This window comes from Tenrec ecaudatus, chromosome 9, assembly GCF_050624435.1.
Source record: "Tenrec ecaudatus isolate mTenEca1 chromosome 9, mTenEca1.hap1, whole genome shotgun sequence".
Classification (NCBI taxonomy): Eukaryota; Metazoa; Chordata; class Mammalia; order Afrosoricida; family Tenrecidae; genus Tenrec; species Tenrec ecaudatus.
Window position 1 is genome coordinate 86,680,216 of NC_134538.1, and position 27,096 is coordinate 86,707,311.

The following is a 27,096-nucleotide window of genomic DNA, read 5'->3' on the forward strand; positions in this document are numbered from 1 at the left end:
TCTGTTTATCTTAGTTTCTCCATTTGAAAATAAACATAATACTTGCCATATCTACTTAACTCACCAAGTGTGGGGAGGAGTCGAGACATTACAAGGAGGGCAATTTGAGATCCTCAGATGAAAGATGATATATAAACACAAAGTATCATTATTTCTATTTCCAAATATTTATTCATGCACAAAAGCAACATATTTATTCTGAGACAATAGGAACATTTCTCACTTTTAAAATTTAAGTTATACACTTTTTCATTAATGAGCCATTTTTAATACATATGTGAAGTGTTTTATTTAAATGCAAAACCACCCGTGACTACTACATACAGTCACTATAACAACATATTTAAAGTATCATTACTCTTTTCATTCATAGGCTTCACCTCTAAATTAGTATATACATAAACGTGGCTTCTTTATTATGAAAAAGTATGATCAATAAAACATAAAAAGTATACCTAATCACGACTTGACTTTATTCTGAAGGACACATGAAGTTGCTATTGCTTCCTTTATTCTTTTATTTGACATAGTTCTACTTTCTCCCCAACAATAGTAAAATTTTGAATGGGCAAAAAAGTAAGAATTGTAAATATGTAAACATAAAAAATTAAAAAGACGGAATTAAGACACTTAATATTAAATAAGTAAAATTTTTAAAATACCTTTACCACCATGCCTGACAAAAATTGCTCATATTATTATTATTAGTCAATTTTTTAAGATGGGGAGAGTGACCATTCAGTTATTGTAATACAACATTATGCTAAGGTCACCACAAACCATCAGACACTCCTTCTAGATGTAGATGCAACTCTTAAGGGAAATTCAAGTCAAAGATGTGGGGGAGGGAGGCATGCATGTCTCAGAGAAGGCAATTACATTTCTGTTGTTGACACAACCTCTCATTGGAAAAAAGGTGCTTAACAATACTTTTATAGAACCTAAGGGGCGGGGGGAAGCTTGGTAATTTGTTCCTAATTAGACACTTTTGATCTAGTTTCTATCCAGCCCTGGGTGACCCAGTCCATGTGCTAAAGAAAACTGGGGATTTAATCGCTGTCCTTCATAGACAACACCAGAAGGAAATGAATGTGACAACTCTGCTAAAAGAACTGGACTTTATCTCAAACTTACTTATAGTTGATTTAAAGAACTGACATACTCCCTTGGACTTAAGGTTTAAACAACTTAGTCTGAGAAGATGACTGCAATCCCAATGTTATGGAATTGACAGTTGTTGGACTTACCGTATATACTCTTGTATAAGCCGAGTTTTTCAGCACAAAAAATTAGTCAAGAGCAGAAGAGAAGAGTAACAGTATCACAAGTAGGGCATTCTGTGTTGACCAAAAGCAAGTGAGGGAGTGGCAGAAAATGAAGGCTGACTTGGAACAGATTCCAAAAGCTAAAAAAGCTCGTTGTGGTTTAACGTCTTTTTATGGGGCTCTAGAGAGTGAATTGCATAAATGGGTTATAGAGTGTCGTCAAAATGGTTACTGCGTAACATGCATGGGAATCCACACACATGCTCTACAAATGGCTAAGGATGACAAATATAAAGCACCAGGCATTGTAAAAATTTGCTGCGTCAGCAGGATGGTGTACCCGCTTCATGCATAGGTTTGGCCTACTATGTTTGAGACAAAGGACAAAGATTTCCCAAAAATTGCCACAAGACCTTGAAGAAAAAATTATGCCATTCCAGTCATTTATTATAAAACAAAGGATTTATAATTATGACCTGGCAGATACTGGGAATATGGATGAAACTGCCATGACTTTTGATCTTCCAAGCAACAGAACTGTGGCAAGTTTAGGAGAAAAAAACATTTTCCTCAAAACCACAGGAAATGAAAAAAAAAAAAAAAAACAACTACTTTACAATTGTTCTATCATGTTTGGCTAATGGAAATAAGCTGCGTCCTGTCATTATTTTTAAAAGAAAGACCTTGCCTAAAAAGATCAATTTCCCACCAAGAATTACTGTGCATGCACACGTTAAATTATGGATGAATAAAGACAGAACAAAAAAAATGTCTGGAAGAAATTTGGAACTGAAGACCAGGAGCAGCCTTAAAGAAAACGCCATCGTTACTTGTTTGGGATATGTTCAGATCCCACCTATCGGATGACATAAAAAAAAAAAAACTGGCAAAAATCTAGTAAAGTTACTTTAGCCGTTATTCCAGGTGGGGTTACATTTGTACTGCAGCCTCTGAATGTATCTTTGAATAAGCCTTTTAAAGGCTGTGTGCGAAGGATGTGGCATGAATGGATGTCATCTGGTCAAGCTCGACTAACAAAAGGAGGAAATCTCATGAAGTCTGACATAGTGTTAATAGCAAAGTGGGTTCGAGATTCATGGGAAGACATTCCAGAAGACATGGTGTGACGTGCCTTCCAGAAATGTAGTTAGTACTAGTAATGCTATGGATGGCAGTGAAGACTGCGCTTTGTATGAAAATGACAGCAGTGATGGTGATGATGGTGATCTCAGTGAGGACAGCGTCTATGATGACCTCACGCCAGCTGAAGCTCTGCATTGGGATACAGATGATGATGAGGAATCGTTTTCAAGGATTTTAACTCTTTACATTTTAGCTTGGTTGCTGATTGAGCTGAGGGAATAGTACTCTTAAGGTATCAATGCTGATACCTTACTGTGCTGGTTTACTAATGTTAAATGACTTGTCCTTTTATTTATGTTTTTTATTTAGAATTAATATTTAAATACATTACCCCCTGATGTCTCAATTTTTAGTAATTTTATTTTCATTTGTTTTGATTATTGAAACTCACCAATAGCTTCTGCATTTACCACCCTAGGCTTATACTCAAGTCAATCAGTTTTTCTGGTTTCCCAGGTAATAATTAGGTACCTCAGCTTATACTCGGGTCGGCTTATATTCGAGTATATACGGTAGGATCATTGTCTTGCTTTGAGGGTGCCCAATGAATAATGGCTGAGGATTACCATATATTCACTATTTTAATACCCTCCTTGCTTTTAATGACATGTACTAGTCTAGTTGGCATGTTTCTGCCTGTGTAAATGGGTGTTATTGAAAGTTTTGCCCTATCACCAATCCCCAGTATTAATGTAATAGTATCTAGTCACTTAAGAGTTTATTCTGTACATGTCAATAATTCATGTATTGTGGTATATATTTGTATAATTTTCTTTTCTCAATAATATTTTAAATTCTACACCATTGGCTAAATTGATGGCACTATCAATCGAGTTACCTTATATCCCAGGAGGATGATTTATAATGTTCTCTATCATAAAATATTATCACTAAAATGAAGAGACATTTATAAACTATAAATTTATTAATAGAGTTTGTGGGCTGACACTTAATTCTTACCCCAATATAAGAATAACTAGTTCTATATGGCATGGCCCTACTCAATACTTGCCCTCATGAAGAGATAAATGAAGATATGTGTGCTATAGTAAAGTGTGTTGAAAAATCAGATGATGCCCAGTTATCAAAAAAAAAAATAGTATCTTGGGAATTAAAGGCAAATCTTAAAACAAGCAGCCATTTAAGTGAGGCATCAACTAAGTCCACATGGAAGAATTACCCCAGCCTGTGTCATCCAAAGACTTTGAATGATAAAATCTAAATCTGAAGGAGGGAACGATATCAGAACTTAAACTGTGAATACTCAGTTTGCAGAAGACTGTGGATGGCAGTAGAAGCAAAAAACCAGTATGCACAGTCTCCATATGGATTAAGATTGGTGAAATCCCTTTAAACACAGCCCAGGATATGAATGTACTAGCTATCAGACAGAGAGCTCTGTAAAGTGAATTAGGACAGGATGCTGTTAAGATAAAATGTAATACAATATAATTTGATTGGCCCTTTAGCCCATTTTAAAGTTGTGTCAGTTTGTAGTACTTTCTGCTTTCTTTTCTATTAATGTTTATGTTTTGTCTAGTCATTGTTGCTGGTTTTTGTTTTCTTGCTTCCTGTTTGTGTTTGTATGATTTTCTATATATGAAACACAGGATAGGTAAATCTATAGACACAGAAACTGGATTAACAATTACCGAGGGACATGACAGCAGGATAAGGGGTAGGGGGAGTGAAGCACTAACAACAATTAGAAGAAAATGTTCTGAAATTGATTGTGGTGATGACTGCACAACATTTAATATGATTCAATAATTAAATTGTGTGGTATGTAAAATATATACCAATAAAACTTTTAAAAAGAGACCTTTTACTTATTATTTTTATTTGCACTTATTTCCACATTTTCTAATATTTATTGGTTCCTTGAATATTCTTTATAACATGTATTTTTGTGACCTTTGTTCATTTATATCTTGAAAGTTTTCTTTTATGTATCTCTACATATCAAAAGTTTTTTTAACTGTTAAAATATTTTATGTGCTACATAAATTTTAACTATATCCTAAAATCAAAGGAAACATAACTTTGTCAACCCCTGTGAAGTCAATTATTATTGTCCTTAACTGCTTCCAAAAGACGCCAAATTATGAACCTAACAGAACAAAGCATTTTGCAGTCCTACCTCATACTCACAATCACCATAATCAATCAATTCTATGATTGTGTCATAGTGCCAATCTATCTCACCAAGGGTCTCTAATGCCTTTGCTTGCCCCTCACATGATGAAACACAACAGACTGTGCAGCAATTGAGCACTGTTAATATGTCCAAAGTTAGGTAATACTGTCCTGCTGTGGGCCATCTGATTTTCACTGGCTTCCTTTAAAAGTCAATTACCATGCAGTCCTTCCTTGTCTGTCTTTGTCTGGAAGCTCTGCTAGAATGTGTCAACTATGGGGGACCCTGCTGATATATTAAAGTGTTGGCATAGCTGCTTCATGAATCATATGAATAAATGAGATACCACACAGGACGAATTGGTAGATGGGTGGTAGAAGTCAGTTCTAACTGACCTTTAAAAAATCCTGGCCCTTTACTAATATTTAAAAATAAGGGACCACAGAATCAAAAGTAGAAATACTATAATATGAAATAACTTTATTGCCAATTTCTTTAGGTTCTTACTAATTTATTATTTTAGCATTTCGCATTAGCCCTTTTGAGGTAAGTAGGCTATATATTACCAATTAAAATTCAGAAAATAAACCTGAGATAATCCACTGGGTCTTATTTTTGTTGAGAAAAAATCACTTGCAATTTTTTTATACTGAGTAATAAGTAGCATGATTACATAAGCAGATATACAAATTAATAAAATAGAATGTATAACTCCGTGTAACCGTAGCAGTAAAAAAGTTAACCCTCCGAAAGCCCATCTGTAGAAAACTGGACGTCCCCTAATAGAAGGGTCACAGGGAGGAGGCGAGGCACTCAGGGTGCAGTGTACCAACGATGAAACATACAACTTTCCTCTAGTTCTTTAATACTCCCTTCCCCCCACTATCATGATCCCTATTCTTCCTTACAAATCCGGCTAGACCAGAGCATGTACACTGGCACAGATCAGAGCTGGAAACACAGGGAATCCAGGACAGATAAACCCCTCAGGACCAATAATGAGTAGTGATAGCAGGAGGGGGAGGGGAAGGTGGGTAGAAAGGGGGAGTCCAATCACCAGGATCTACATATAACCCCCTCTCTGGGGGACAGACAACAGAAAAGTGGGTAAAGGGAAACATCTGCTTAACACATGGATGGATGGATGGATGGATGGATGGATGGATGGATGGATGGATGGATGGATGGATGGATGGTGATTAAGAGTTGTACGACCCCCCAATAAAATGATTTAAAATAAATAAGTTAACCCTATTACCACCAAGGATGGAATATTGTTCTGAGTAATAAAATGATTCATATTTCATTTATATTTTAAACTTGGAATCTGCCTTTAATGTCTAAAGAGCTCTGAAGGTATAGAAAGGATAGACCACTAATGTTTTCTTATACTGAAAACAATTTTCAAAAAATAACTTGAAAGAGAATTTGGCTTGCATTACAATATGACTCAAAGCAAGCAAGATCATCTTATTTTTTTAAAAGGGTCACCAAATTATATCCAGTCCTCAGAGATGGGGAGGAGAAACCAGAAGTCACTATTAAGAGTACAAAGCTTCCCTACAGAAGCAGATCACCACACCTATCCTCTCAGATCTGTTGCGGGGAAGGGGAGGTTGGCAGGGGGGTGGGAGGAAGAAGGGGGTGGCTAACCTGCAAAAGCTTCAGTAAGTAGTCTAGCAATTTACCGTTTAAGCCATTTCAGGGCTCTTCAATGAACAAGACCAGTCCCCCAAGCAAAGAATTATTCAGCACCAAATGTCAAGAGTATTAAGGTCCAGTAGGCCTGCTTAAAATTATAATATAATTATTTCAACTAATTTATGCATAGCACTGTAAACATCCATAAAATCAAACATATTAAAATTTAAAATATGGTAATTTGTATAATACCTAAAAAGCTACACACAAGTCTCCATAAAACCAACAATAGCAAAAAAAAACTCTCACACACAACTATACCACCCTGAATTAAAGACTTTACTTGAATTCAGGGACAGGGTTTGATAGACACACGACTGAGTAGTTCCAATAGTTAACTGTAGTAATAATATCCTGAGTTGAGAATTACACTTACTAATTATAAGACATTCCTGTTTTATTCAATAATTGTAGCTACTTGTTTTCTAATATTTGAACTACATAATTTGAGATTATGGAACAAGTGGGTGCTCCCTACACTTCTCAGTAAAGCTGAAGGCCCAGGGTTATTTTCATCTCATGGTTCATGTCATTTACACAACAGACTGCTCAGCAGTGCCTGCAGATTATATACAGGTCTTTGGGGGACAGTTGGTCCTGGCTTTGATTGCGTTCCTCAGTTTCTTCCTTTGTGGATGTAACAGAACAGTGAGAGTTAATTGAGATATGTAGCACATTTAGTGAAATATTTGGAATAAAGTAAACAATGGAGACAAATGTTAACTCCAATACACCTGAAATTATACAATTTATTAAGTACAACTACTTAATAACAGATGTTCCAATTTCCACTAAGCCCTTGATCTTTGTGTAAGAACTATTCAACGGAGACTTAGTCATTCTTCAAACATTTTTTGAGCACATACTATGTTCTAAGCATTGATGAGGAAATAAGATGGGTAAGACCTGGCTTGAAATTTTCACCTGGAGGTGATACTAATGAAAATAATTTAAAATATGTACAATAGCAAAGCATGAATAAGATGTATAAATAGTACCAAGGAAATTAATTTATTCTCAAGAAAAAACAATAATAGATGAACTACATAATTTGAGATTATAGTGCTTCCTACACTTCTAAGTAAAGGTAAACACCCAGGCTTATTTACATATCGACTTCATGGAGGAGATAAAACATCTGGAAAGAGTGAAAGCAGTAATAATAGTCTAATTTGAATCAGTTGCCAATGTTTAGAATTTATATGAGAAAATACAGAGGGGCACTGGTAAAAAAGAATTTCTACTTTTCACTTAAGCCCTAAATTTGATACCCAGCCAATGTACCTCAAACATAGGTCCTACCTGTCTTCAGTGTAGTGTGCTGCTATAATGCTGAACAGGTTAGCTCCTGTTGTAAAATGAACTATGAATCAAGAGCTGGTGATCTTCAAAAAAAAAAAAAAAATCAACCCACAAAAATCCTAGGATTCACAATGATCTGATTTCCAACTGACCAGAGGGTTGACTTCATCTTGTTGTGTTATTGTGCATGCGTTGCCAGGAGTCAGGGGCCAATTTGACAGTTGGTAGCAACAACATAAGCAGATACAAAGAGTTTGCAAATTACGCAAAAACATATAAAAATACACATTCAGTCATGAAGATTAAGTGTGAATGAATAAGAATTCTGGTAGAGACAAACACATTAATGATGCCCTAGAGCAGTGGTTCTCCACCTTCCTAATGCTGGGACCCTTTCATGTTATGTTAACTCCCCAACCATAAAATTTTTTTCGTTGCTGCTTCATAACTGTCATTTTGCTACTGTTAAGAATCAGGCAACCCCTGTGAATGGATCCTTTGACCCCCCCAAAGGGGTTATGACCCCCAGGTTGAGAACCGCTGCTCTACGACAAGGTAGAATTGTCCCTGTGAGTTTCCAAGATTGGAACTCTTTATGGGCATAGAAAGCCTTGCTGTTCTCCCTGGGAGTATGGTTTTGAACTGCTTACCTTGTGGCTAGCAGCCCATCACATAACCAATAAGCAACCAGAGCCACCGGAGGGTTCAATATGCTGACCTTGTGATTAACACTCTCATGTTCATCACACTATCTGCCAAGGCTCTTTTTATCCTATATTAGTTTCTATCAATTCCTAAAAATGAAATGTACTAAAGCACTAATAACTTGAGAAGTCTATAACTGGAAATGCTTGCAGGCTTTCTTTCAGGAAGCACACAGAAAAGCATAGAGACTTGGGTTTAAAAAAAACAAACTCTGGTATGCCAAGTATATAAGAAGGCTTCAGAAAGTTCATGGAAAACGTGCATTATCATTTAGTTCTACTTGTCTATGAACTTTTCACAAAGATGTGAAAAGCTAGAAACACAGGTAGTTAAAAGATTTTACTTTCCAGGCAGTAAGTCCCCCAAAGAGCAACGACAACCAAAAAGGAAAGATTGGAGATAAGAATAAATAATAATTATATAATACTCAGTGGCACTTAATACAAACAATGTGTTCTAAAAACTGTTCAAAACACTTGACACAGTTTTTCTCATGAAAGTAACATTGTTATTACCATTTTACATATGAGGATATTCAGCCTAGATGAAACAACTCATCAAGATGTAAGTGGCAAAACCAAGGCTTGAATCATGGTCTACTTCCAAGGCTCAGACATAAAACTACAAATTCCAGTGATCTAATGGGGATTCTGGTATGAGTGATAAAGAATAGAATTACATTATTAAGGAAAAGGGACTCAAGAGGGAAGATGTGGAATGAAAAATCAGCTATGTTATTCTAGATGTTTTCCTACAAGCCTAACGAGCTCAGTTCTCATCAGCAATTAGAACAGCTGCATCTCCAACAAGTCAAGCTTGGTACGTGCCCTCTGACCACTCTCAATTAACTTTCTACCAGCCCCAACGTTTCCACTTCATCTTCATTCTTACCTGGTTCTGATTTTGTGGCAGGACACACGCCTGATCCCAGAACCTTCCCCTGGCTTCATTTGACATTTAGATTAATTTCTTGCCTCTTTGATATTCTGTCTTATCACTGGTGCTAAGTACCATCATCCACTTTCTCTTATTCTTAGACTGCCAAACATCAAATGACATAGACTCCAAAAGCACCAATAGCAAAACCTGTTGCCATGGAGTTAATATCAATGCATAGTGATCTGTAGGGCAAAGTAGAACTGGCTCATGAGTTTTCCAAGGCTGTAATCGTTAAAGAAGCAGACTGTCAGTTTTCTGCTGCTGAACAGTAGGTGGGTTTGAATTGCTAACCTTTTGATCAACTGGCAAGTAATTTAACCAGTGTGCCACCAGGGCACCCTTAAGTAGCTTATCAAACACCAATTGCCATTGAATTGATTCCAATGTACAATGACTCTATAGGAGACGGAATAGAACTGCTTTTTTTTTTTTTTAAGGATTTCCAAGACTATACAGGAGCAGACAGTCTCATCTTTGTTCCAGAGTGGTTGGTGGGTTTTAGCCTTCCAGTTAGCAGCCCAATGCTTAACTCACTGCACCATCTGGGTTTCTTAAAAGTTGTCTGAAGCCTTACATTTTATTCTACTGAATATTGCTTGGGATATATATAATTTCTATTCATTGGCTGTTCCTTTTTCGCCCCTCATCCATCCCTAAGTCCTCATTCCCTTTCCCTTGAACCTTATAAACTGAAGACCACCTTCTAGTTTACTGAGGTTAAAGTCATCCTTGTCTCTTTCTGTAGCATCTATTTCTCCAAATGCTGTGTCATTTCTTTTGGTCTCATCTCAGAAGCACTTCCACTTATGATTTCATCTTTCACAACCTCCTCAGCAACATACTCAGTTATTCCATCAGTCCTCGTTCTCTCTGCAATCCTCTCCCCATTGGTTCCATTTTCCTACAGAACCAGTTTCCTTGGAAACTGATACTCATACTGTGTGCTACAATATGTAAAAGTGACTATGGTATTCCATTCCTGAGGTCTCGAAGATGCTGTAGTTCTCAGGATACAGTTTAAATTCCTTATGTAATAAAAGGAGAACCTTCAAGACATAATCCTTGCTATCATGACTCTAGCAAACTTACTCTAAACACAGGAAACTATCGGCAGCAGTTCCTTAATCATGATGTTATTAAATGACTCTGACCTGTTCCCTGCAATGTCCTCCTCTTCCAATCTAGGTAATTTCCACTCATGCTCCTTGAGCTACACTGGGAAAACTGCATCACAATTCTCCAAGTTCTCTTCTAAACTGTATTTTCCACAGAAGATGGGTCCTAGTTAAAGCATTACATATATCATAACTTATCGGATTATTAATCCCTGCTCCCCAAATTCCTGCTCCAATTCTAATTTCTAATGCCTCCGTTAGCACTATGGTCTCTAATACTTAAGCTTGATATGAAAGAGGCTTTCAATAAATATTTACCAACTTAGTGAACAGCCTTTCTAAATGCTAGTTTTCAAGATTCTGTCTGCTTCCCCTCTTTATATTTTTTTCCAAAGCACAGCCTACACTTGCTATGTATTTTTGCCTCATTCAGCCACTTAAATGCTTGTAGCTTCCCTATAGCATCCCCTACTCTTTCTAAAAGTAACTATTACTGTCTACAGACCTTCCATAAAAGGAGTATGTGCTCTATCTGTGCTTCTAATCTGGTAGCTTCTAGCTACATTGAAATGTGGCTAGTACAATGAAGGAACTGAATTTTAAATTTTAGTTTAAGCCATATGTGGCTAGTGGCTTACATAGTAAAAGAAGAATTCAGAGTTATAATACAATAATTCAAACAGAAAATCAAAATAATTTCCCTCAACATTACTTCTCCAAGACATCATTATGACACAGCCCAGAAGTTCCTCTAACTCAGTGGTTCTTAACCTTCCTAACACCGCAACCTTTAACACAGTTCCTCATGTTGTGGTGACCCCCAACCTTAAAATTATTTTCTTTGCTACTTCATAACAAATTTTGCTAGTTATGAATCAGGCAATCCCTGTGAAAGGGTCATTCGACCTTCAAAGAGGTCGGAACCCACTGCTCAGATAACACACTACCCTACTCTCTTCCTCCTCTCTCCTTTTGGTCCCAAAAGACTAGGTGTAAATTCTCCCACTACCTCCTGCGCTTCAAACTGAAAGACACCACCCTCATTAAGTTCATACAATGCTATATTTGAACTATCTTTTTAATTCACAAGACTTTCACATCTTTTTTTCTTCTCAGACTCAAGCTCCAACTGTAGCCCCATTATTAGCTCTAACTTAACAAATATCTATTAGCTTTAGTACCTGTTTATCTGAACGTGATTTCTCTTAATGATACAACCATTTTCATGGACATCTAGGCAGACTCTCAAGAATTACCCATAAATTGTACTTTTCTATATTCATGTATGAAATTTTGTCAGTGTGAAACCTTCGCCTAGCCCCCTTAGTCCTGATCTTGCCCCTTCAGGCATCCTTTTTTTTTTGCCCAAACTCATAGGCTATTTAAAAGGGACACAATTTGGTTCCCTTGATGGATACCCAATTGCCATTTTAACATGAAGTCCACGGAAGAGTGCAGCATTGACAGCACCTTGAGAAATGTATACATCTGGATGGAGCATATGTGGAGAAGCAATCACATTGTGGTAACTTTTGTTTCTATGCTTTTGTAGCAATACTTGACACGCCTAGGTTAGTCTTTCACAACAAAATACTTTGTATCATTTCAGCCTTTTTATATTTGTTGAAAACTTGTTTGTGGCATATGGACTATTTTGAAAAATGATCCATGTGCACAGAAGAAAAATGATGGTGATGGTGAATAGAATGTTCTAAGTACAACCACTATATGTGACGCCTTAGCTGCCAAAATACAAACCCACTATAAAGATGTGGCGGCTTGCGTCTATCAGAGTTACAGCCTGAGAAACCCTATGTGGGGCAATTCTTTGTGCTACGCAGGTCACATGAGTCAGAATGCATTTGGCAGCAGTGGGTTTTATATGTCCTTACTGATTTTAGTTGTTCAGAATTGGAAATGATGTATTAGTTTCCAATTACTATTGTAGAATTGTATATTACTATTCCTATCAGTTGTTTCACCTATTTTATAGCACTGCTATTTAAGTGTTAATTTATAATTGCTATGTCTTCTTGAGGAGTGGACCCTGTTATTATTATGTAGTGTCCTTCTTTATCTTGTACAATAGATTGATTTACAGTACATTTTACTTGTTACGACATCCTGGTCATTTTCTGGTTATTAATTACATGAATGCTCTTTTCTATCCTTTCACTGAGTCTTTTTGTACGTGTCTAAGATTTGTCTCTTGAAATCAATTTGAGGATGAATCATATTTGCTTTTAATTGATTCTTACTGTCTTCTGAATGTGGCGTTTAGACCAGTTACATTTATTGAAAACTATATACCTACTTTGTTTGTGCCTTATATCTTTTCAGTCCATTATTTTTGTTTAGCTGATTATTTTGTAGTCTTTCTGATTTCTTCCTCCTTCTATGTACTTTTCCTAAGGGTTTTCTTAGAGTTACATGACAAACATTACAATTGATTTCAGCTTGCTGCCATCATTTAACATAAAAACAAGTAACATTAAAATACTAAAACCCTATTCCTGCTTCCCTTTCTCCTCCCTGCCCCTCTTCTGTAGTCTCCAGGTGCATCATTATACAAACTTTACCTGACAGGCTGAATCTGTTCTTATTTCTTACACCCTTGTTGTAGCTGGGACCAGTCTATTTAAGAACCACCCTACATACTCTACCGTAGAATCAAGACTCATCTTCAGTTGAGAGCAATTCTACGGCTATCATCTTTCTTGCAGTTAAAATGAGATTAGGATGAGCATAAATGTGGTGGGAAAGGCAGATTAACTTTTATTACATTGCCTTTTAAAAATACAAATATGTTAGCATATTTTTACAAGAAAAAATGACTACAGTTCACTTTATTATAAAGCAATGACAAAGCCAAATTCTTTTAAACAAATGATATTTTGATTTACCCTTCAAAAGTTATAAAAACTCAAGTGTGTGCATTTTGTTGTTTTAAGCTCATCACAAAAATTACCCAAAGATTATGACTTTTGCAATATCTAAATTATCATTTTTTAAAAGTTATTAATTTCACTGCTCATAGCAAAATTATTTCAGAATTATTTCAGATGTGCATTTAACTAAGGGCTGAATCAAAGAGGAAATGAATGATCTCAAGCATAAGAACTAGTGAAGGAAAGCATCAACTGAGGGTTACAGCCCTGTCCCTCTCTGTCACACTGGGGATTTAATTGTTGCTTTCTAGCTCAATTTTGTTGCCTATTGGACAAACTTGAAATGCTTTCTTATTAGCGTGGACTCACAATGAAATATATAGCCATGACAAAGATTATACTCTTGTTGGCTTATACTTGATTGTCAAAAGGAAGGGGACATACACGTCTAGACGTACTATCAGCTTAATGAAATAAAAACTACGCCAAGTGGTCCCTCATAAACCTGAAAAGTTACTAAATTAAGATTTTCCAAAGGATGCTGCAGATTTGTATCACATGATTTTTTCTTCATTTTTAACTAATCAAAATGTTTTGAATGAGTTTTAAAATCTAAGGCATTAAAAAAAAAATCAGGTACATTCATACTACCTGAAGTATAGTTGTCCAGGTTAAGTATCCTAATGCTTCCTTATGAAAAGGAACTACAATACTAAAACACAAGAAAAACTTAATTGTTTAATATAACTTTTATTAGCAGTTATAAATCACAAAGACAATACAAAACAAATACATACCATTAAAAAATAATATGATCTCATAGTAATACAGAATAAGATTTTTGACACCGCTAGGCAAATAATAACACTCTTTCATTCATTTAACAAAAAAGACAAAACATTTCAAAAGGTAAAATCCAGTTTCTGTATGTTGCTAGAGGTGAAGCAACTATTACTGCTTAAACTATTTGTTAAGTTTGGATAAACACCCACACACTCGCAGAAAATGGAATTTAAAGATTTTTTTTCCGGAGTTATGTCTACTTATCAAATATATAGTAAGCATCAACCACATATGAGGCACAGTCTACATAGCATATTAAAGGAAACAAGAAAATACAGTGAATCATTACTTAATGGGCTCTCATTTTTGGTCTGCTTTCCACTACTATTATAAAAACTAAGTCATCACAGTAAGCATCTGCGTCCTCAAGCAAACGGAACGTAAAAAGGTGACAAAAATAGGGTTGATGGGAAATCTGGGAAGGAAATAGATCAAAAAAAAGAAAAAAGAAAGAAATTCCATGATTTCCCCTATATACACCCATGACTTAAGGCTGTACTATAAAATAAAGCCGTTAAGTGTTTTATTCATTTCAATTTTTTAAAAGATAATTTCTCTTACTCTGGAAAATTATAGGCAGCCTGTACAACCACTTATATGAAAGTCTAGAACATGCTACTATAGGATTGGAAAGATTTTCATGGGCAAAATGTAACTTACTTCCCCATTAAGTTATATTGTCCTTAATCATGGGTATTGCTAAGAACATGGTTTTTTTAACTTAAAATTATACTTCCAGTTTAATTACACTGTACTTTGTCCAGTTATCTGAAGAAATGAAGAACCACCACCAGCTTATGTGTATGGCAGACTATTCCGTTCAGGCTTTAAAAGGGGCCCTGGGGGTGCAGTGGATTACCCACTGAGCCAATAATGACAAAGTCCACTCTATGATTGGGTGGCTAATAGTAGGAATCAACCTGATGGCAATGAATTTGGTCAGAGGCTTCCTTTCTTTCCCTCTCTCTCCTTTAATTGTAGAGACCTACATCCATTATTTATAAAGGGCCCAGTAATACAGAACGAAGCAGGTTATTTCACCATAAATTTTATATATCCACCCCGTATGATGTACCTTTTTGTACTCCCCAAAGTACTTAGAAAAAAACTAATATTACTAATCTTTTTTTTCTTGGTTCAAGATAATCCATTTTAGACTTTCTAGTCAGCACTGTCACACATAGTATCTCTGTGGATATTATTTTCATTTGATTCAAATTTATCATGAAAGTATGAACATCCAAAGTGTTTAAAAGAATGTACATAACTATAAGGAGGCTGTAACACGTTTCTAAGCTTGTGAAAAATATCTCTAAGCTAAACAAATTAGAAAAAAGAACTGAGATCCAAATGGGTGGATTTAAGGCAGAACATACCTGGGATCCATTTTTTTTAATGCATAATAAAAGTAGTCCCTGGCAGGCAAACTGCCCAACTGCTAACTGAAAGTTTGGAGGTTTCAGATCACGCAGAGCTATCACTGAGGAGAGCCTGATGGTCAGTCAAGGAAAACCCCGTGAAGAGTGGTTCTATCCTAAAACGCATAGGGTCGCCATGAATTGGAACAGACTTGATGGCAAAAGGTTATTATAATGTTTATGAAATAAAATGTAAACAATCATGTTAAATCTTCAATTTTAGTACTGCTAGATGGAGATGTATCACTTGGAACAATTACTTAGCACCCACACTACTGTCATTTGGGATGAGAATAGACAAAATCAATTCCTTTGAGAAAAGAAACTAAGAAAAGCTGGTTAATAATTTTCTTCCTACTAAAAACATAAGAATCAGAATGCTTATTTTAAGCTTCAAAGAGTCAACATGGCTTTGTTAACAACTAAAGTATGATCTGAGTAAACCACATTTCACTCTGGGTCTTAGATTTTCATTTCTACAGAAAAAGAACTGAATGAAGATGATCTTAAAAAAATTGTCATCCAATGGTTTTAAAGTTTTTTATAGGTACACAGACACACCTCAAAACCACTCTCAATCTCTATTTAAGTTACTTGTAAAAAAAAAAAGCTTTAAACCAAACTTTACTGCCATTTAACGGTTACACTGTTTGACAAATTATCAAATGAACTATATACATGGAAAACTGTGGTACATATATTTTACCAAAATTAAAAATAAAAATATTATTCTATTAAGCTAAGTAACTGAGAAGTCTCATTTCTGCTATCTACTGAGTACTATTGGTACCAACACTATACTATATGCTACAGATATAAAAATAACCATGATTAAGAAAGTGAGACTGCAAAAACACAATTTAGAGTATTATGGGTGAACTTCTAATAATGCATTTTACCTAGTTAGTGCTTTGGCGTTTATAAAATATTTTCATACATGCTGTCTCATTTAATCACCAGGAAATCCTATGTGGTGGTGTCCTTGTTTTAAAGGTAATTATAATTGAGGTAATGAAAAAATAAAGGACATCCTAATATACAATTAATGGTATACCTGGGAATTGAATTCAGGTCATGATTTTTGTTCCACTACTTTCAGCAGTACCATAATATCTCAATTTTAAATTAAACTTACAGGAATATTATGTTAAAATAAATCATTCATTATCCGATGTCCTTTATAGGATTGTGGTACAGCGAGTTACTTGATAGGGCTCCTCTGGCCATTATCTCTGTAATTCCCATCAAACAAATTTTTCCTGAGCCATTTCAGGAGTAGTTGGGGGGGGGGGGGGGAATCTCACTACCATCAAGACGGAAGATTCAACTCAGCAGTGGAGCTTAATTGTTTAAATATGAAATCCTCGTTGCAGAGACAAAATGCTGTGACACTAGAAAAGTAGAAGAGTGGCAAAATCAGAATCAAGAGAGCCAGGGGACAAGAAAGCAGTGGGTATCTCAGTGCACAGAGCACGCAGAGTGGAGTGCTTTCATGCAGGGGACCGACTTCTGGGATGCTGTTTCCAGGCACTTTGGGGGAAAACTAGGTTTGCTGACACACGGAGCTAGTATTAAGTGCCTTTGAACTAAGGCTTATGGTGGAACAACATGCCCTTTGGGTATAACCTGGCAACCCTAATGCAATTTGTTATAGGGCAGGGCAGAAGCTAAATGACAGAGATGCATGCTGTGAGCAGGCCTAAGGAGAAATGTTCCTGAACAGAAGATGTGTATCCTCAGCATTTCTGAACCTCAATTACAACCTACTGGCGAATCCCATAATTGTTGAGTATTGTCTATGAGTTCAGTGTGGCCAACGTAATGTTTTCTCAAATTCAGCAAAGTTGTTCAGAGGGTTGTAGTCATAATTAGTAAGAAGGCCGGAAGGCTTGTCTCACCCTGCCCTCAAAGAAATTGTCCTTAGGCTAATGTGGCATCTTGATTCCTCTTGCTCCCTGTGAAGTCAGAGGAGGTCAGATGACACAGCCCCCGCTCCGTTTTCACAATTGTGAAAAAGCATGAGCTAACATTATACTGAAAAGCACAGGATGCTTAGTAGTCCATCTTTACTAAGGTTGTTTGTAAGTGGTATTTGTTACACACTGTTCTTTTTTATTTTTGCATATTTCTGTATAATAGTAGAGTATTAGACCTCACATAACCTTTCTATGATTTGATTCCTAAAACAGTATATCTTACTTAAAACACACAGACAGCCAACAACACACTGTTCCAATTCTCAGTAACTCAGTATTTCTTAGTAGTCATTAAAGTGTTATCTTAGCCTTACAAAAGGAAATCCAAGCAAACATTATATTAAACACTGTTTTTAACACTCGTATTTATTATAATTTCCAAAATAATTCTTCAAAGGAATTATTCTGTAAATTAATTTAGTGCACCCCAGTATACATTCTTTTTTCTCAATGTTGCAGCTAGAATCAGATTATAAACTCTCCACCTGTTACCAGTAGTTGTGAGGCTGAAAACGACCTCTCTGACTTTAACATTTATGTAGCATAAAATTCTACCAAACGAAGACATCATTGTTCTTTTTCTTTAGGCCCGCCTCTCCCGACATCATTGTTCTTACAACACCTCTTAGACTACAGAGCAGCTATCATATTCTTCAACTTCAACTTCCAGAATAAGGAGTTTTCGCCTTTGAAAAGTAAGAACACTGAACTATTCCGTTTATAAATTTCTAGGTTTTATACTATTGGCCCCGGGGCAGAGGCTGACTATAAGTCCAAGTTATGAAGTACTAAGTTAATATAAAAAATTAGGAGTTAACTTTTACAGAGGCTAGAAGGCAACATTGGAGAGCTTTCTGCAGAGTCACTGTGGCGATAGTTGCCATCATAGGGCTGCGATGCCTATAAATTAGAAACGCTCAGACCCAAGTAGTCATACTCCTTTAATTTAGAGGGCAGCTGGTCTCTAACCAGGCACTTTCAATGCTTGCATCCTCCGGCAAGGGCACTTGGAGTTGTCAGAAGGGGCCACAGATGGCAATCTGAATGCTCAAAAGTTTAGGACCCCTACTGTTACTGAAGGCTGGGCATGTGTTTGCTTTCCAAATACATTCAGTAACTTCTTAGTAACTATTCAAACCTAGAGAGTTAAAATTTTTAAATGGAGAACAAGATTGGATTCCACATTTGATTTGGCATTTAAGAAATTACCAAAACAAAGACAGAACTTTGCATTTTAATAAATAGTGATATACCTTGTTCAGTTTTACTCCAAAAATATATTTAATTTAAAAATTAGTAATAGTGTCAAATAGTATTATCCTTGAGCTTTCCATTGGCACACTAAAATAAAATTAAGCTAATTTTGACTTCCACAGATTTTTAACACTCACATTGACTTTAAAACTACTAACATTTCATTTCCCAAAAAAATCACATTTCATTGTGCCAAAGAAAAGACAAACACACATACGAAGCTTCCATCCCCCTAGTCACACAGCTGTCAAACAGCAGAGACAGCCTACGACTCAGCAAAGAGTTCCTTTCGTAATTTTATCTCAATGGCCTCTGCTCATCATAAACTGGGCATGGAAGAAAGCATGCTTACCTTCCACTTTTTACTGCTTTGAAAAATACGCACATTATCAGTTATCACTGCCATTCAGAAAGGTGCCAAAGCACTGAAAGTTGTCTGAATACCTTGGCTTCAACACTCAAGTTTTAGCTAAGGTTTAGGGTAGGAGAAAGGGAATGTAACTGTGCTTCTTAGAATTACCCTAAAATGCGTCATTTCCCTTAATTATTGGTAAGAGTAGGTGAACAAGGAACGGGATGAAAAGATCCATAAACTATAATCCCCTAACATTTTTGCCAATCTAAGTGTGCGCACACATGTGTACACACGCACACAAAATGACTAAATCACTCTCTTGGAAATATGCACTAAACTACATTTACTTCTTTCTCATATACTACACATGTGTTTTGCTGTAGCACTACATTCTCTTATAAAATATAAATTATTTTGGTAGTGTTATTAAAAAATGGGGAAGAATGTAACATTTCTCACTTAAACTAATTTCCTTGGCCCTAAGGTTGTATGATGAAGCCGAAAGAATTTTGAAGCCAGATAAATCTAGGTTCTTTCCCCAACATCCCTATATATTAATTCTATAACTCTGGCTAAGCTATTTAACTTTCCCAAACTTGACTTTCTCACCTCTAAGGTCAGAGCAACAATCTACCTGAGCTAAGATACAACTCACCTAGCACAAAAGCGTGGATCCCGTTACTTGAGAACATGTTGTGTTTCCTCAGCACCTAGAACAGCGGTTCTCAACCTGGGGGGTGAATGGCCCTTTCACAGGGGTCGCCAATAAATAACAGTGGCAAAATTATAGTTATGAAGTAGCAGTGGAAATAATTTTATGGTTGGGGGTCACCACAACAGGAGGAACTGTATTAAAGGGTCGCAGCATTAGGAAGGTAGAGAACCACTAACCTACACCAATGCCTAGCATACAGTGGAAGGTATTCAAATACTTGTTTATTGTTTATCCACAAGAAAGCAATAGTAAGGCACAGCACCATCCCTGCCAAGTGACCTAATTCTACACAGAAATGGCATGCGGGCTACCTGAAGCTGCGAACTCCAACCCATCATTAAGGTCTTTAGGGTCCCTTCAAGTCAGTTACTATCATAGTCACCCTCAGGAAATAAGCATACTAGTCTGCTGACATATATCACATCCCGGTCAAGAAGTCATGAAGCATAATCTTCTTACAACACACAGTTTTTAATTTTACAAATATTTAACGAAAATTTACACTAAGACTGTTATGTGGTTCGTAGTTATTTCCTCTGCTTAAAAGATTCAAAGTAATGTGTGTGGGACATGTCTATGTGGCCAATATACTCCTATTAGCCTTGAATTCCCAATCTACCTAAGGCACATGAAGTGTAGTAAAACCTTCTGAAATTAGAATTCAATCTGTGGGATATATGTCCCAAGCCCCCAAAGGTAGACAGGAATAGAGCACTCACCTAAAGATAAAGGAACCTGTGCCTTAAGGAAGACACTGGTAATTATAAGAAAATAGTTGAAAAAGCACTGCTCCACTGTACAGGCAGCAGATAGACCTCTTGATCTAGCTCAGTCTAGGGAAGTGTGTTCACTCACTAGTTCCTTTGCCTACGGGACGCACTCATGACCCAGGGCTAGTACTGGTAGCCTTGGTCTCATGTTGCATAAATGAGGTTTCCATTATTACCTTCTTTCAGAGACTTGTGAAAAATCAACTAGTTACTAGAAAGTGCTTTACTTGTGACTGACATACAGCAGGCAAACAATGAATTAATTCCACAAATGACCAAAGGAAACAAAACTATGATCCATGATGATAGTGGCCAAAGCACAGTGTTCTGGAGTCAAAAAGCACCTGAATTCTGGCTCCACCATTTAATGTGCAACACCCTCAAGTTAATTAACCCCTCTGGGCCTCAGTTTTTGCACCTGGAAATAGGAATGACAGCAAAACTTACCTTTTAGAATATTTGAAGTTTAAACCAGTTAATATTTCAAATGTTGCAAACCACATCAGGTGTATTATAAATATACAGTATATGTCAGCAAAAATAATAAAAGACTAATGAAGACCCCTATGCATTGCTCCATTTGTGAAAGACTATATGACTTTGAGAACATTAACCTGTAAGGAACACATCAAGCCTCAATATATAGATACTGAATATCTATTTGTAGTCTACTAGGAGAGTCCATGAAATTGATTAAAGTCTATCAAGAGGTTACTGAAACTATTAATCTGCCTTAAAATAAAGGTAAACAGTGATATCCACCATTAACAAAATATGGGAGAATTCCTAGAAATAAAAATATATCGTTTTAACTTTAAAAAACTATACTAATAAACACAAATTTCTGCTTCAACAAACACATTATCATAACTTATAGTATTAATGAAAAATATCTGTCATGTTAATATCTCAAATTGGTTTGTGTGGAGATTTAATTATTTAGGGACATGTGTAGCATTTATAAACCACTTTTTCTTTTTCCTGCATAAATCTAGTCAATGACATCAGATTTAAGTTTTATTTTTTTCCTCTTTGCTCTTCTCCCTCCAATTCTCCATTCTAGACACCCTCAACAACACCCAAATAAATTTCCCACCGCCTCCCACAACCCCACACCAGTCATCGGTACCCACTTACCACAGCACAGATCACTATCTGGTTCCTATACTCCTGTGCAAAAGCAGCTCCGCTTCTGTGAACAAAAAGCTATGGTGATTTGACTCATTATTTACAGAACTGTATGAAACCCTCTCTGAAACGCCACAACATGAGGCACCTACCTAGTAACTTCAGGACAGAAGCAAACTGGAAACTTTAAATAGCTTCAATTTCTCAAAATTCTCCTTTCTGCTAAAATACTCACATGTAACTTTCCACCAAAATGTATGTAAACAATCAGCTGCAAATGCCCTTTGCTTCACTTCATTCATCACTTCTCCTTTTATAATCACTTCTTTTCAAACGTGTATTCTGAACCTATTCCAAGCATTTATTCAACTAATTCTCCTATGAAGTCCAAGCTCTGCACCAAAGCCTTTTCTCATAGTTCAATATTCAGCAAGTTATAAGATGTGTATGTGTGGTGGCGAGGGGGGCGGGGGCAGGAAGGGCAGGGATCAATTAAGATACAGTCCCTGCCTACAAGAGGCTTATACCATCCAACCCTAGTATATACTACTACCATTATCTGTGGCTGAAATTGACTATATCTCTAGAAGACTCCTTCCTAAATTGCATTCCCAGACTACATATGACAGCCAACAGAAAGTGAAATGGCCTTTTTCACCCTCCTTACCTGACAAACTCTTAAACATTCTTTAGGGTCCAGATCAGCTATAAGCCCCTTCATGAGAACTTTCCAAGAATCCTTCAAGTGGAACAAGTTCCTCCTTGCTCTGTTCTGCAGCATTTTATTCATAGTTTTAGAAACTAAGCACTCATCATACTGTATTTCAATTAGCTCTACATACACCACATTCCACGAACTCTAAATGGAGAGAAAATGTTGCCAATTACACTATGACATGGTACTGATTATAAACCATACTTTGATTTCAGAGGATAAACTGTCCCCAATTTTTTAAAAATTAGGATATTGAAGAAGTATAGATATCTCCTTCAAATAATACAAGCATACAGTGAGGGCAGCATGTAAACCGCCCTTCATCTTTACTTTCTTAGTGCTTGTTAGTACCGCACTTACACAGGAGGGAAAAGAAAAGCACACCTGATGCTTATCTAATCCCTTACTATTTTTTTCACATCTCAATTTGTGCACTAAAAAGACTCCAGTGCCAAATCATGGTTAGATTACTGCAACAACATCCTCTACATTGGATCCTGAATTCTAACCTTCCCACAATTTGATCTAAGAGAAACATGCTAACAATATCATTTCACTGCAAATCTTTCCACTTGATCCCTGATAACCACTCCCGTCAGAGAGCTCTGCTAGCATAGCAGTCCAAACCCACCAGGCACTCTGTGGGAGGCTTTCTGCTCTGGGAAAGATGTACAGCCTCAGAAACCCTACTGGATTTGGTGGTTTGGTTTTTAACCACTATATCTGGATTTTTCACACTTATTATTTGTGTCAGAATCTTTTCTTCAAACAAAATGTTAGGAAATAGCCTAATAAGCAGAGCTTCTATGTGTAACTCAATGCTGGAAGGTTTCTCACTTGGCACACCCTGAGCTCCATCTGGGAGACCCCTGTACTGCTATGGAACACAGAGCAGACCAGCCACTACTTGTGTAAACTGTAAGCTTACACTGAAAGGCTTTATGCTCTTCCAATCTTGGGTCCCAGTCAAACTGATACTAAGTTCACAAGCTTGGCTTAAAACACCCAATCTCCTCACTTGGTCATCCTCAAAGATCCGTGTTCCATTGTTCACTATCTCTACAAATTAATCTCCAAGGCCTATTTCAAGACCTGTCTTCACCACAGCTCAAAATCCAGTACTTAATTATAAACTCTCATTTGCTGTTTCATTTGATTTCAAAGCAGGGCTTATCTATACAATAAAACCAAATAAACCAAACCCACTGCCATGGAGTCATTTCCACTCATAGTGACCCTGCATGTACACAGACCTACCCCACAGGGTTTCCCAAGTGGTCAATTTTTACTGAAACAGACTGTCACATCTTTCTTCCACAGTGAGGTGGCGAATGGGTCTGAACCACTACCTTTTGGTTGAAAGCTAAATGCTTTAACCACTACACCACCCACCAGAAGTGCTTTTTTAAGCCAGGTAGATCATACTAGTTTCTAGATCGCACTAAACTATGATCTAAAAGGCACTTAGAACCCACTCAGCTGTGCCTCGTGCCTGCTATTCTCCTTAAAGGTCAGCCTTGAAAATTCAGTGAAGTTATACACTGCTCATGTGAGGTAAGTCTGAATCAACTAGACAGCTACTAACAACAGTACTGACCTTAACATGAGACTCAGCACAGTGGGAGCTGTGGTGGTGCAATGGTTAAGCTCTCAGCTACTAGCCAAAAGCTCAGGAGCTACTGGGGAGTAAAGACCTGGAGTTTTTCACTCTAGTAAAGATCACATCCTAAATCAACTAAAGAATCAATTTGACTCAAGTCCAAAATCAATTAATTTAATGCAAGAATCAAGAATCAACTCAACAGCAGACAATACTGAAGCACATTGTTTCCTTTCCTTTTGAAGACAATTCCCCCCATATCCTCCATTGGACTTCACCAAGTTTTCGGATATTATTTTTATACAGAGCCTTCCTGCTCTATTTCTGATATTTAACTCGATCTAATATCCATATCCATACCTAAAACAACTTCTCCTACTCCCCTAATTCATTCTTTTGGTGTCATTATGTACAGATTTTACCAGGTTAGCATCGCCCATATATATTTTTCTTTGCAATACTCAAAGTACTATTGTAGATATTATCTTCATTGATCTTGGCAACTCTATAAAATAAAAAGGTTACGTTATTAATGATTGCTTCACAAATGAAGAGAAAAGTAAAGTCCAATTTTATTTGCCCAGATGCAACTGAGACTCTCGGGGAGCAACTTTGTGAAAAAGCCCTAACAGCGCTGTGGGCTAAGCACTGGGGGTTGCTAATCAAAGTTGTCTGTTCAATCCACCAGTAACTTAGAAAAAGAAAGATGAGGCTGTTTGCTCCTGTACAGACTTACAGTCTCAGAAACCACATGGAGCAGTTCTATTCCACTTGAAAGGGTCAATAGGAATCTGAATCCACTCAATGGCAATAGTTTTGGTTTGGTGGGGTAAAAATATACAATCTCTAAACATCTACTGTAAACAGAGGGTTTTTTACCTGCTTTATTTGTCTTTCTAATTTTGTTCCATTATTTTGGCCTATTAAGAGTCCTGGTGGTACAGTAAAGTGCTTCACTGCTAAGCAAAAGGTCACTGTTTCAAACCTACCAGCTATCCCATGTTAGAAAGATATGACCATCTGCTTCTTTAGATTTACAGCAGTGGTTCTCAACCTTTCTAATGCCGTGACCCTTTCATACAATTCCTCATGTTATGGTGACCTCCCCAACCAAAATCTCATTTTCATTGTTATTTTATAACTGTCATGTTGGTACTATTATGAATCGGACGACCCCTGTGAAAGGGTCGTTCAACTCCCAAAGGGGTCGCCATCCACAGGTTGAGAACCCCTGATTTACTGCCTTAGAAAACCTACGGGCCAGTCTGTTATACAGGATCACTATGCATCTGCATCAACTCAACAGCACACAACAACAAGCCTTCTAACATTAGAACATTCCAGCCTTCTAACATTATCCTGATTTTCAATTCTATCCCCTATTACATTAGCAATGCTTCATCTTGAATTCAGTAAGTAGACCATCTTCAATCTGACACTTGGGAAAAAAACTGCTAATCAAAGTTAGGACACTATGATAATATCAGACACCTCTCTTAAGATTAGTAAGAGTGCTTTTCATATAATTGTTCGATCAACTATGAGCCTTTAAAAATATGTGACCATGAAGAATGAAATCCAAATGCATTGCTTGCAGTGAGGTACACTGACTTGGCTTGGCTATTCCAGCCAGTCTTTGCATTTCCCCCTAAATGACTGGGTAGGTGCATACAACTAACATGTAGAGCGCTCTAACTCAGGGACTGGGCAGTGTTGCCATCCTGCTGGGTGTAATAGTGAGCCCCTTCAAAAGCAGGAACTGAGAATCCCACAACCAGCACACAGAGCCAAGGATGAAGCACATATAAATACCTGCAAAGAGAGGTAGCACAGAAGCAGTGTGGAGACTGTGAGTCAGAGCAGAGGGAGTCAAGACCCTAAGATAGATCCGTGGGCGTCTTAGCCTACACAACAAGTAAAGCTGACTGCCTGCAGCACAAGGCTGGCGAGCAGAGTAGGTGCCCTTTCGGTACTTATCAGCCCTAAAGGAGCTTTCTAACACTTGCCAGATTAGGGCAGAGGCCAAGGTCCAGAGAGAAACATGCTTGCCAGCATGGCTGGGAAGAATACTGTGGACAAAAGAACTGGATCCTTAGCATTTTGTAACCTGTTACCTTCCCTTATAAACCCCATACATAATTATGAGAATTGTCTGAGATCATCACACCTAGCAGTGTGTTATGGGAGGGGCAATTGGTGTCAAACCGAAGGGTGGAGGCACGTCTGACCTCTGCTCACACTATCATTCTTAGGAAGATATAGGATTTGGATTTTCCTTCTCCCTTCTGTAGTTTCAGGTTAGAAGGGGCGTCCACACCATTTCCTCAATTGCATGGCATTATTTTCTTTGCACAGTCACTTGGAAACCTTAAGAAAATTATTTGAATCTAGTAAACCCAGTGGATCCCAATGATCCCTCAATTCTTTTGTAAATGCTCAAGGCCAATCATTCTTCCCATAATTCATTCAGGAACTGTGTAAGAGCTGGTAATCAAACTCATTTGCTTGTACTTTAGGGTGTTTTGAAAACATGAGGTGATTATTTAACATTCAATGGCCTAGCATTATTACCACACTTCATGATTTTTGAGTTACCAATACTAACACCAAAAGGCAAATCTGGAAGTTCCTTCTGATCATAAATGTCAACAATCACCTGGTTCATCTTGACTTCCAAGAGCAACTAGATATTCTTTCTTTCCTCACTTATCTTGAATAAATATTTCCAACTGAGTTCATAACTGGAACATTTCGGTTGGAACTGGATTTTCCTTGCTGGTTAAGAGAAGCAGAGTGAGGAAGTACTACCTTTTCTCAAACCTCTTAATATTATACCATTTTGCTCAGGCATTAAGTATTTCTCTTGCTCAAATGTAAAGTTTTACATGTTCACAATTATTTTTAAAGCTTTAATTTTATTATTAATTTGTTTGCTTTATATTATTCTTAAAACGGATGCTACTGTTTATGTTTACTCTTAATCCTGTGCCCCTTTTCTTTATCTACAGACAATATTTTAAGATCTATACTTTATGCAAAGGTCCCTATGCAGCCACACTAACTTCTATTCACTTCACCGCATTAGCAAAAAGACACCTTAATGGCATAGTATTTCAATTATCAAAAT

The 27,096-nt window shown here is 36.9% G+C and overlaps 1 protein-coding gene across 2 annotated transcripts in view; it reads right to left on the reverse strand.

Moving 5' to 3' along the window:
- The window catches only part of SP4 (Sp4 transcription factor), a 70,967-nt gene that overhangs the window by 34,050 nt on the left and 9,821 nt on the right, over positions 1-27,096 (reverse strand). The gene's annotated exons all lie outside the window — the stretch shown is intronic.